Source organism: Gossypium arboreum, chromosome 10 (assembly GCF_025698485.1).
Source record: "Gossypium arboreum isolate Shixiya-1 chromosome 10, ASM2569848v2, whole genome shotgun sequence".
NCBI lineage: Eukaryota > Viridiplantae > Streptophyta > Magnoliopsida > Malvales > Malvaceae > Gossypium > Gossypium arboreum.
Genome location: NC_069079.1, coordinates 33,816,170 through 33,826,751, shown reverse-complemented (window position 1 = coordinate 33,826,751; position 10,582 = coordinate 33,816,170). Strand labels below are relative to the sequence as shown.

Genomic DNA, 10,582 nt, shown 5'->3' with positions numbered 1-10,582 from the left:
TTAACAATTACGTATTCTTGGAAAACATTTATCTTTTGAAAAATCGAGTCTTATCTTACTACTAGCAGTTATAAATCAAAGTAATTAAAAACCCAAATTAAATTTTAAAAATTTATAAAGGCCTTATTACAAAAAAAGATACCCAAATTAAAATACTTATAATTTAAAATCACTACAGCAAAACAGGCTTTTAACGGTACTTTTAGCGACGTTTGAACCAAAAACGCCGCAAAAGTTGTACATTAGTGGCGCTAGTCAGAAAACGCCGAAAAAGATTAGAGCTATAGCGGCGTTTATGAAACAAACGCTGCAATAGATTGAGAATTAGTGACGCTTTTCAAAAAACGCCGCTAAAGATCAAGCATTAGCGGCGCTTTCCCGAAAACTCCGCTAAAGATCAAGCAAGCGCCGCAAAAAAAGTTGACAAAAATGACGTCGCCCTTTGTTGAGCTTTAGTGGAAGATTGAGAATTAGCGACACTTTCTGAAAAACGCCGCTAAAAATCGAGTATTAGTGGCGCTTTCTGAAAAACGCCACTAAAGATCGAGCCTTAGCGGTACTTTTCGAAAAACACCGCTAAAGATCGAGCATTAGCGACGTTTTTCAAAAAAAGCTGCAAAAAAGTTGAGTTGAGCTTGAGTGGCATTAGCGGCGCTTTTTAAAAATCGCCGCAACAAATCAAGCATTAGCGGCGCTTTTCACAAAACGCAGCAAAAAGTTAACCAAAACGGCATCGTTTTATTGAGCTTTAGTGGCATTGTGGCGCTTTTCGAAAAACGCCGCAAAAGGATAAGCATTAGAAACGCCGCAAAAGAATAATTTTATTTTAGGATTTAAGGTTTAATGTCTATGGTTTGGGGTTTTAGGGTTTATGATATAATGTTTTATTTTTTTGTGATTAGAGTTTTGAGTTTAAGGTTTAGAGTTTAGAGTTTGTAGTTTAGGGTTTATTGTTTTATAGTTATAGACTTAGTATTGTTCATGGTTTTAGGGTTAGGCTATTAGGGTTTAAGGGTTAGAGTTTTTGATAAAATGACAAAAAATCAATTTATTTTTGAGTTTAGATAAGCAATAAAATTCCTTTTTAATTACTTTTGTCCCTTGTAATATATATTTAGGGTTTAGGGTGGAGGTTTATGGTTTAAGATTTATGGTTTATGATTTAGGATTTAGGGTTTGGGGTTTGGGGTTTATGGTTTAATTTTTAAGGTTTAGGGATAAATATGGTGAACTACTTAACTTGTGTATCTTGGATTTTTTATAATATAAATCTAAATAAGATAAATATAAATTATTATTTTAAAAAATATATATCAAAATAGGTTAAATCCCAAAAGCATACATGAACAATGGTTTAGTGTGCAATTGTATACATGAACTTTAATTTGATCCAGTTCTTGTAAATTATTAACACAATTATTGATATAACATCATTTTATATTTATATATTGCATACATAAATATTTATATTTATTCAATATAAAAATATATTGATGTATTTATTTTTAAAATGTGTATGATTAAGTCAAAATTAAAGTTTAATTTCAACTATATATTTAAACTACAATTAGAATTTCATGTCTACAATTACATATTAAACCAAAATTCATTTATAATTACGAGATGTATTTCTATCAAAATTTAGATGTATACATATATAATTAAATGCCATTTATATAAAAATCTAAACAACTAATGCAGACCAAACTTAAAAGAATAATGTTGATGAAAAAGAAAGAAAAAGAAATCCTTTCAACAGTACTAGACCATGCCATACCCATCTATCAATTTAATTCCTAAAAGAGTTTATCATGGTAATTAAATTTTAACTTTCAATATTTATATATTTTTATCAATTTGATTCTTATTTTTGAACCAAAATTACCTTCCACTTTTTAAAAATTGTTAAATATCATTTTTAATAGGAATGTAATTGTAAAATTAAAATTTTTAATGATATTGACTTGAAAACCTACAAGGTAATTCACATGACATGATACTAATTTTTTATATTTTACTTTAAAAATTATAAAAATCTTCAAAAAATTTAAAATTTAAAATTTAAAATAAAAATTTAAAACTTAAAACTTAAAACTTAAAACTTTAATATTTTAGTCCATATTTCAGTTAAAACTTAAAACTTTAATATTTTAGTCCATATTTCAGTTAAAAAGTTCAATATTAAAAATTTAAAAAATTTAAAAAATGATAATCTCAGCATAAAAAATTTGAAAGAAAAAAAAATGTTAAAAATGAAAAAAAAACTGAGAAATAATGGCGTTTTTGGGCAAAATGCCACAAAAAGTTTAGCTATAATGGCTTTTTTGGTGAAAACGCCACAAATATGACCTACAGTAGCGCTTTTGTAAAAACGCCTTAAAAAATTTCCATAAAAACGGTGCCATTTTATTTTCACCTCCTCCCCTAAATCCCCAATTTTACCCGAAGTTCTTTATTTTTTTCCCCATTTGATTTTCCCAATTTTGCCCGAAATCCCTAAAATTTTTTCTATTCCTTTGCATCATCGTGCTGCATCTCCGTCGATAGTCTTTTTCATTTCTTCAACTTATTGTTTGTCCTATTTCTCCTTTTGCTTCCAACCAAAACGAAACTTAGTGACAGCATTTTTAACTTCTTTTTCTTCTAGTTTTTCTTTTGAAGTCATAAGAAAACCTAGCAATATCTTTCTATACATATAGAATTATATGGTTCATTCCACAGTTTAGCTCCTGTCTTTAGAACTTAGTTCTCATATATCCTTCACACTATTTTCTGTGAATTTTGATTGTCTCAGGTTATTTTGTCTTATTCTTAACTGGTCAAGCATGCTGAGAAGCTGTCTCTGTTTATTGCAGTGTTGGTTTGATAGGAACAAGCTGCTGAGCAGTTTAAGATTGTCATACCAAGAATTCCTGCATATTTTAGGGCCAAGAAGAAGCAAGTAATGTAGTTGATTATGGTTATCTCACTATCTGTTCTTTTCAAGTTTGGAAATTAGGAGAAGGTTGTGAATCCATTGTTTGAGAAGCGTCCAAAGCAATTCGGTATTGGAGGAGCTTTACCTCCAAAGAAGGATCTGCACCATTTTGTGAAGTGGCCTAAGGTTGTTCGTATTCAAAGGAAAAAGAGGATCCCTAAGTTGAGGTTGAAAGTCCCACCAGCACTGAACCAGTTTATAAAGACTCTTGATAAAAAACTTGGTATGTGATAAAATCTTCGCCTGTAAGCTGAATGGGTTAATTTCTATTAAATCTAGGAAGATACATAGTAAAATGGTTTTACAAATTTGGAAAAATAATGAAGAGGGTATTATTTAGTCTGAAACAAAGGATGTCAACAGTAATTAATTAAAAAATCTTTCTTTAAAGTTAGGATTCATTGGAAAATGAAGATTTAAATTTGTTTAATGTCAATTAAAAAAAGAAACTACATTAGCATGCGCCAGTGCCATGTTTCCTACTCAGACAGTTCCTAATAAATCCTATATTTAATTGGATAAAAGGCTATGAATTTATCTTCGAACGTTTAGTTAATTAAAGCTAAGCTAGTTTTCCGTATTCGGCCACACATATTTAAGTAGCAAAGGAAATTAATAAATGCAGTTTTCCCAATTTTTTATGGCTACTGATAGGCTGATATTCTATGTTGGAATGGTGTGTTAGAGAACACCACAACTGGAACTGTAAACATTGGGAGTGAAGACTGTGCAAAACTGGTTGAGAATACTTCTATTCAATTCTAGCCCTTCATTTCATTAACGCGGGACTATCTTGCTCGTCGTCTTTTCTGGTTAGTCCACCTCCCACCCATTCAATCACACACTCTTCTCATTTCTTTTAGATGACTTTGACCCAAGAAGCTTATGTATAATTAAAAAAAATATAAAATAAAATGAAATCTGGTTTTTCAAAAGTTTAACTGGATATCTGCATTTCTATGTACTTATTTGCTCACCATACAGTACAATCCTATTTAAATTTGAACGTATTATTTGTGTTTGACCACTACACTTTGTAAGAAAGAATGATGGCCGAATGGAGATCTGAGAGATTTTCTTGTGTTTAAACTTCGAATAAGCTTCAGTCACTCCGTCTAAGATTCAAAGAATTTGTCTGAACCCCATCATCGTATTATAATATAGCTGAGTTCTAATATTCTCATATCTGTCTTGAAGGTGGATACTGTTGGGGCACTACCTTAGAGGCCTCGAGTATCGGTTAGAGCTAATGGAGCTTCTGTCGTTGACAAGCAGTCCTGGCAATAATAGTTGTGGTGATGAGTAGGTTGTTTAGAATTGCTCTCTGATTCCAGTGCTACCATCTGTATATATGTGTGTAAATCGGCATATCGACTAACTTCTTTTACAGGAAGAGGTAAGAATCGGACAAGATTAGGCCCTTCACTCTCTTGCAGATGGCAAATTGTTTTTATGTATAAAAATGATACATTGTTTTGTGTTAGTGTCGAGTTTAGCGTTGGTATGTTAATGTTTTTTACCCAGAAATGGAGAAACCTTGTTGATAGTGCTCATTATTAGTTGCATTAAGATTTGCTTTGAACTATCTTGAATGTCATTATTGCAAGCCTAAACTAATAAAAAGGCAGTTTAATTGTCGCTTTATATTAGCCCTTAATTATTTCTTTAATTTTTTTGATTTCTTTAGTGTCAACTTTCAAATTTTAGTGAAAATCTTCTTCTTTGGACGAAAAATTTGACCGATCTGTTAAAATTTTAATGGTACTACGTTTTTTAAGATTTTAACATTTTGAAAATTTTTATTAATTTTATCATGTGTGGACTGCCAATAACTTTTTCGAAGAAAACTAATTTGATTAAAATTTGAATTTTGATGGTGAAAATGATAAAAATTAAAGAATAAGTGTTAAATTTGTGATTATGCTATGAAGAAGCCCTCATATATTTTGTGCACTTTTTCCTTTTAATTTGTATTCTAGTTAGTGGTTAATGTGCAAATATGTTTTAGTTAAAAATTGAATTTTGTTATTATACTTTTGGTTACTGTATAAAGCCTCCATGCTTCTTTGCATAGTTCTAAATATGCCTTTGTATGTTTTTGTTGTTCTGCAGTTCTACTTCTATTGAACAGTTATGGCTTGGCTGAAACATTTAGCCATGCTTTTTATTGGTTCCTTATCTATACATGGTTACCAATAAGTGTCAAAAAAATGTTTTTCCTCTTGTTATTACCTGCCATTGAGCTGCTCTAGACACAAACATACACATATCTTTTGGCTTTCTTTCTCTCTCTTAATTTTCACTTTAAATTTTGAGATGAAACATATGAATGGGTTTTCCACCTCTAAATGTAGCTAGTAATCAACAAGTTGTAAACATCTTGTGTTTAATATACCCTATCCACCTCCATATTAAATCAATCATGATTATATTGTCAGGCAGTTATCCACGGACTACTTTTATCAACTTTGGATGATCCTAATAGAAAACTTTGCATAGCAATCAGTATGGCTGTAGCAGCTATTGCAGTCTACGACTGGCCAGAAAGTTGGCCAGACTTGTTGCCATTCTCCTAAAGTTGATTGGTGATCAAACTAGCATGAATGGAGGTAAGAAATATAGCATTCGTGCTCTAATTAATACTATTGCTTTTTGTTTCCTTATCTTGAACATTTTCTCTTCATGTTTGGGTGGTTTGATAGCCGTCCTAGATGGTTAGATGCCTTTTTTTTTTGTAATAACTTAGTTTTGAATGATTGATGGCTATTCTTTCTAACCTTTTTCATAAAGTTCTATTTGTATTTAATTATGTTATTATTAGTATACTCTGAGAATTTGGTGTCTGGTGAAGGATTCATTGCTTATTTATGTTTTGGTTGTTATTAAGGAGGTTTGTGTAGATATAAATCTTCTCATCTGGTTATCTATTATTTTTCCTTATCTATTTTTTTCTTTTTTAACTCAGATTTGTTACTGTTTACTATTTAGTCATATGGAAACTAACTTACCCTAAGTTGTAGCTTTGAAACAATTATAGGTAGCTAATTTTATGAGAAGATTTCTAGTTTGATTCTGCCTATATTATAAAAACTTGAATTGATAGATGAAAAGAATTTAAGTGAAGTAATAACCTATATTACATTTAAAAAGAGAATGCATGTTTAAATTTTGAAGGTAATATTATTGAAAGAGATAGATACAAACTTCAAATATAATATTAATAGTAAATTTGACAAGAAAAATATAAAAAAAAATCATAAAAACTGAGTTTTAAACCAAAAGAGGAAGGGCAAATGTTAAGTTGAAATTAGAAACCTGTTGATTGTATACCCGGGGGGGCCTCTGAGCAGGAACTGTGTTTGTACTTTGCATTTAGTGTTTAAATGGTTTAAATTTTCATATAAATTACAAGAGAAATAATTTGCTTTTTTTCACAAGGTACATCCATATCTTGTTTTTAGCGTTAGTAACAATTGTGGTTGTTTTGAGACCTCATGATTAATTAAAACTAATAAGTAAAAAAACCATCAATAATTGAGGTTTTTTATATGATAGAAGATATTTTTATGCTGTTATATCATTCATAAAAGTTAAATTTTTTTCGATGTTAATTTTAGATGTTAACTTTGAAGTACATTTGTCCAATTCTCAATGCATTTTCTTATATATTTTCTATCCAACATCCATTCTTTGGTCACAAAATGATTAAAATATATATGATTAAAATCATAGACTTCTTTTGATGTTTTTGTCTTATATATGATTAAAATATATATGATCTAAAAGTAAGAGAGAAGGAACTTAAAGCAAAAGAGGCTGAACTAAATAAGCGTGAACAGGTAATTTGTTGTTGGCTGTTTACAGTCAAGTGAGGCTGGCCCTTAAATAATAAGTGTGGTGCTTCCGATTTATTTTTTCGGTATTCGATATCAATTGTGATAAGTTGTTCCTTTCGAATTGCAGTTACAAATTATACAGATTTCTGAAGTAATTTAAATATTGCTATCTTGGCACAAAAAAATCAAAACCATAGTTTTTTTATCTGAATTTCCAATTCATATTTCAGTTTAGTTTTTCTTGCTGAATGCTTGTAAAATATCTTTATGTTCTGTAGTCTTTTTATTATGAAAATACTAAAATTATGCAATGACTTGATTCTTATATGTTTGGATGCAATATGTAACTGTGTTGTATGTAAGGTGATTTTGCTATTCATTTTGCTCTTAGATTAATTTGTCCTTGTAGTAACTGAATGTTAACTTTATATTTTGCAGGAGTTGAGAAGGAAAGAGGATGCAATAGCACAGGTAGGTTCTTTTTTATTTTTTATCTTGATGAGTCTTGAGTTTATCCATTACCAGTTTGATTTTGACATGAGTTCTTGACATGAGTCCCTTAAACATCTTTTACTTTTTTCTTCCAAAAGTTTAACGACTTTCCATTAGAGTTTCATCGGCAAGTTTATCTCCTCTTCCTTTTGATCGACATTTTCAATACTTTGGGTTCAAGATCCCCTATATGCTAGAGGTATAGAGTTCGAACTTTTGCATGAGCTTGTTTTTCAGCAACTATGGCATTTTTCGCTCATCTTCAACGATTAGACATTTCAAAGTGACTAAAGATAATACCAAATTTGTTTGAATGAAAAATAATAACTTTATCAATGTTATTGGACATAGAAATTAAGATTATGATAACTAAAAACCTGTGATATTTGTGAGCTTAATAAAAAAAGTGAAACATGTTATGAGTCGCATGAAATCGAGAAAGGAGATAGACATTAAACACGTGAGGTTTTTCATGACATCTCCTTTAACCTTCATTTGACCCTTTTTGTCTTTTTTATATATGGCTACTTATTTTCTTTTTGAGGCCTTTACAAGTCCATTAACATGAAACTGAACTTATGCCTGTCACTTATTTACAGCGACATTAGCATTTACGATTAGCCTAGCATTAGTTTTTTTATTATGGGTTTACTTTTTACTGATTTCACTTTTATGGGTTTACTTTTTACTGATTTCACTTTCATTACAGTAAATGGTATAGCTAATTTCCTTGTTTTGCTCAATCAGGTGACCAAGATTCCGTTTAACAATTTTCTTTATTGTTGAAACAAGTCTTAACCAAGATCAAGATCAAAGTACTTCACTAAGTTATATATGCAGGCATTTCAATACTTTGGCTTCATCTAAGCTTGAACCAACCCTCTGTTGTATATTGTTTCTTCTTCTTTTCTGATCTTTTTCCTTTGTTTAATGAGAGGTGATGATGATTTGGCATTATTTTCTCACTAGGATGAATTTTGTTTTAGAAATTGTAATACTTTGTGTCTGTGTGTGTGTGTGTGTGTTTATGTATTAAATTACATATTGAATCAATATTTATGTATTAAATTTAAATTCATTAATTTTTATATTTAGTTTTGAAGTTTAAACTTCAATGGAAAATTTAATTTAATTAATATTTTTATTTATCCTTGAAAGTATATAGTTTAAAGTTTAAATTTTAAAAATTAAACATAATATAATATTTAACATAGAAATAGATATTATTTAATTAAAATAAAATAATCTTTTTAAAGGTCATGACTTTTAGCGACACTTTTAGCGGCGTTTGTAGGAAAAGTGTCGCTAAAAGTCATGTTCTTTAGCGGCGTTTTTGGGAAAAGTGCTGCTAAACAGTCATGATCTTTAGCGGCATTTGTGGGAAAAGCGCCGCTAAAAGGTCATGATCTTTAGTGGCGTTTCTGGGAAAAGCGCCAAAGGTCATGACCTTTAGTGGCATTTTTTTTCATAAACGCCACAAAATGTTAGTGGCATTTTTTGCGGTGTTTGTAAAAGTGCCGCAAATAGTTTTGGCGGCACTTATAAGCGCCGCTATAGGCCCAAAAAAATGCCGCTAAAAACTTGTTTTGCTGTAGTGAATCTAACGGAAAAGTCCATGCAGTGGTGTGGCCACCTTTGAGTCCCTCGAAGCACCGACGCACCTAAGACTGGGGATTAATTGCATAGATAAATAGAAGGGTGAGTTTATGAAAACTCAATGTGTAATCCCTTAAAAAACATACAGTCAATTATGCAAGAGGGCAAATCTGATGCAGGCCTAAGCACGCATCGATGATGATTCGATTTGATTAGGGCTTTAGCCCATCCGAAGAATGAGATCGGTGTGGGCCTTAGCCTATTTTAGTGACAGTAGCACTACAGTTATACAATTAGAAATCCTACCCAACTAGCCTCTACACTCCACTTCGTCCAGCCCTACACTCCATGTGGGGATAAAATCAACTCACTCATTCCTACACTCCAAAAATAGCACCGATTGCAGCACTAAACAGTATTTGCAGTAGAGCTGCCAGTACAATACACTTCCTCCAATCATAATAAACCCATCCCCATGCAATATGTCATGCGTCATGGCATAATGCCACACATGAATGCAATATATATAAAATGGTATGCTCAAATACAGTCATACATCTCATAGGGCATATCAGTCATTTTACCTCGTAAGGCATAACAGTCATTTCATCATATTGGGGTCTAGGTATACTTACCGACCCAACAGTAGGTCCACAGTCGTCTCAGGTGACCAATGCAACCTTAACAATCCAACAGTGAAAATGGGCCCACACACCCGTGTGGCCCACGAAACCCAGAAATGGCCTTGGCTGTGTGGGATACACAGCCTGGTCCAATATTCTCCATACATCCGTGTGATTTACCTGTGTGGGGCCCACAAGCTTATGGGGCCCACACGGCCCATTTCGGCCTAATATGGCCCAGAATGGCATAAGCCTATGAAAATCAAACGCCCATGTTTTATACAGTTGATTACCACACAAGTGAGTGCATGCCCGTGTAGCGTTAATGGTCACATTTTTCGGCTTTTGCTGATTTTACTATTTGGGCAGTGTTTACACATCTGGCGTGCTTTAAAGTTTTAACCGAGCTCCGAAGACTCCTATACCTGGATTCAACCAACAATCCCTTTAATTAGTACTTAACCCATATACCATATGGAATCTAACGAAATTCTAATCGAGCACAATCAACTTATCCTTACCGCAAGCCAATCGAAATCGCACCCTTGGTTCCTAGGAGGCGCACCAATCAACTTTGATCTCCACCTACACGAAAGTCATAATCTCTTTATTAAACTTATACTTGTTTTCAAAACAATCTTGACTGAACCACACTTACCAAATAACGATAGTACAGAGTATGCTTTGGTGATGAAGTGAACTAAGACCGAAGAGAAACTGAATTGAAACTGTAAACAGAGGGGATAAGGATAGGAAGGAAAAAGAAATAGTACTCAGGAAGGAGAGAAGCCGAAAGGGGCAGAAGTGAAACAGAAACTTACTTACCAATATTCGGCTACGGATAAGTACAAGGGAGAAAGAATGAGGAGAACCGTACGCCCGAACCCAATTGATCGAAGAATGCTTGCCAAAATTGAAAGCAAGATAGAAATGGAGAGATGCAGTAAACGATCAAAGTACTAAGATGAATAGATGACAAGAAGAAAGTGTTAAGAAAGAGAGGAGAAGAGGAACGTGTAATCGGCAAGAACACAAAGAGAAGAGATGATGCGATAAAC

The 10,582-nt window shown here is 32.2% G+C and overlaps 1 long non-coding RNA gene across 3 annotated transcripts; it reads left to right on the top strand.

The window, feature by feature from the left end:
* The first annotated feature begins 2,391 nt into the window (after positions 1–2,391).
* Positions 2,392–8,427, top strand: LOC108489743 (uncharacterized). 3 transcript variants are annotated; one of them, XR_008273006.1, is made up of 6 exons: positions 2,392–3,200; positions 3,663–3,789; positions 4,175–4,373; positions 5,420–5,586; positions 7,252–7,284; positions 8,053–8,427. It is a non-coding gene; the product is annotated as an uncharacterized LOC108489743 (long non-coding RNA). The 3 variants fall into 3 exon arrangements; XR_001872055.2 differs by having other exon boundaries at positions 2,396–3,200; positions 5,416–5,586; XR_008273005.1 differs by lacking the exon at positions 3,663–3,789 and having other exon boundaries at positions 2,397–3,200; positions 5,416–5,586.
* Positions 8,428–10,582: the final 2,155 nt, after the last annotated feature.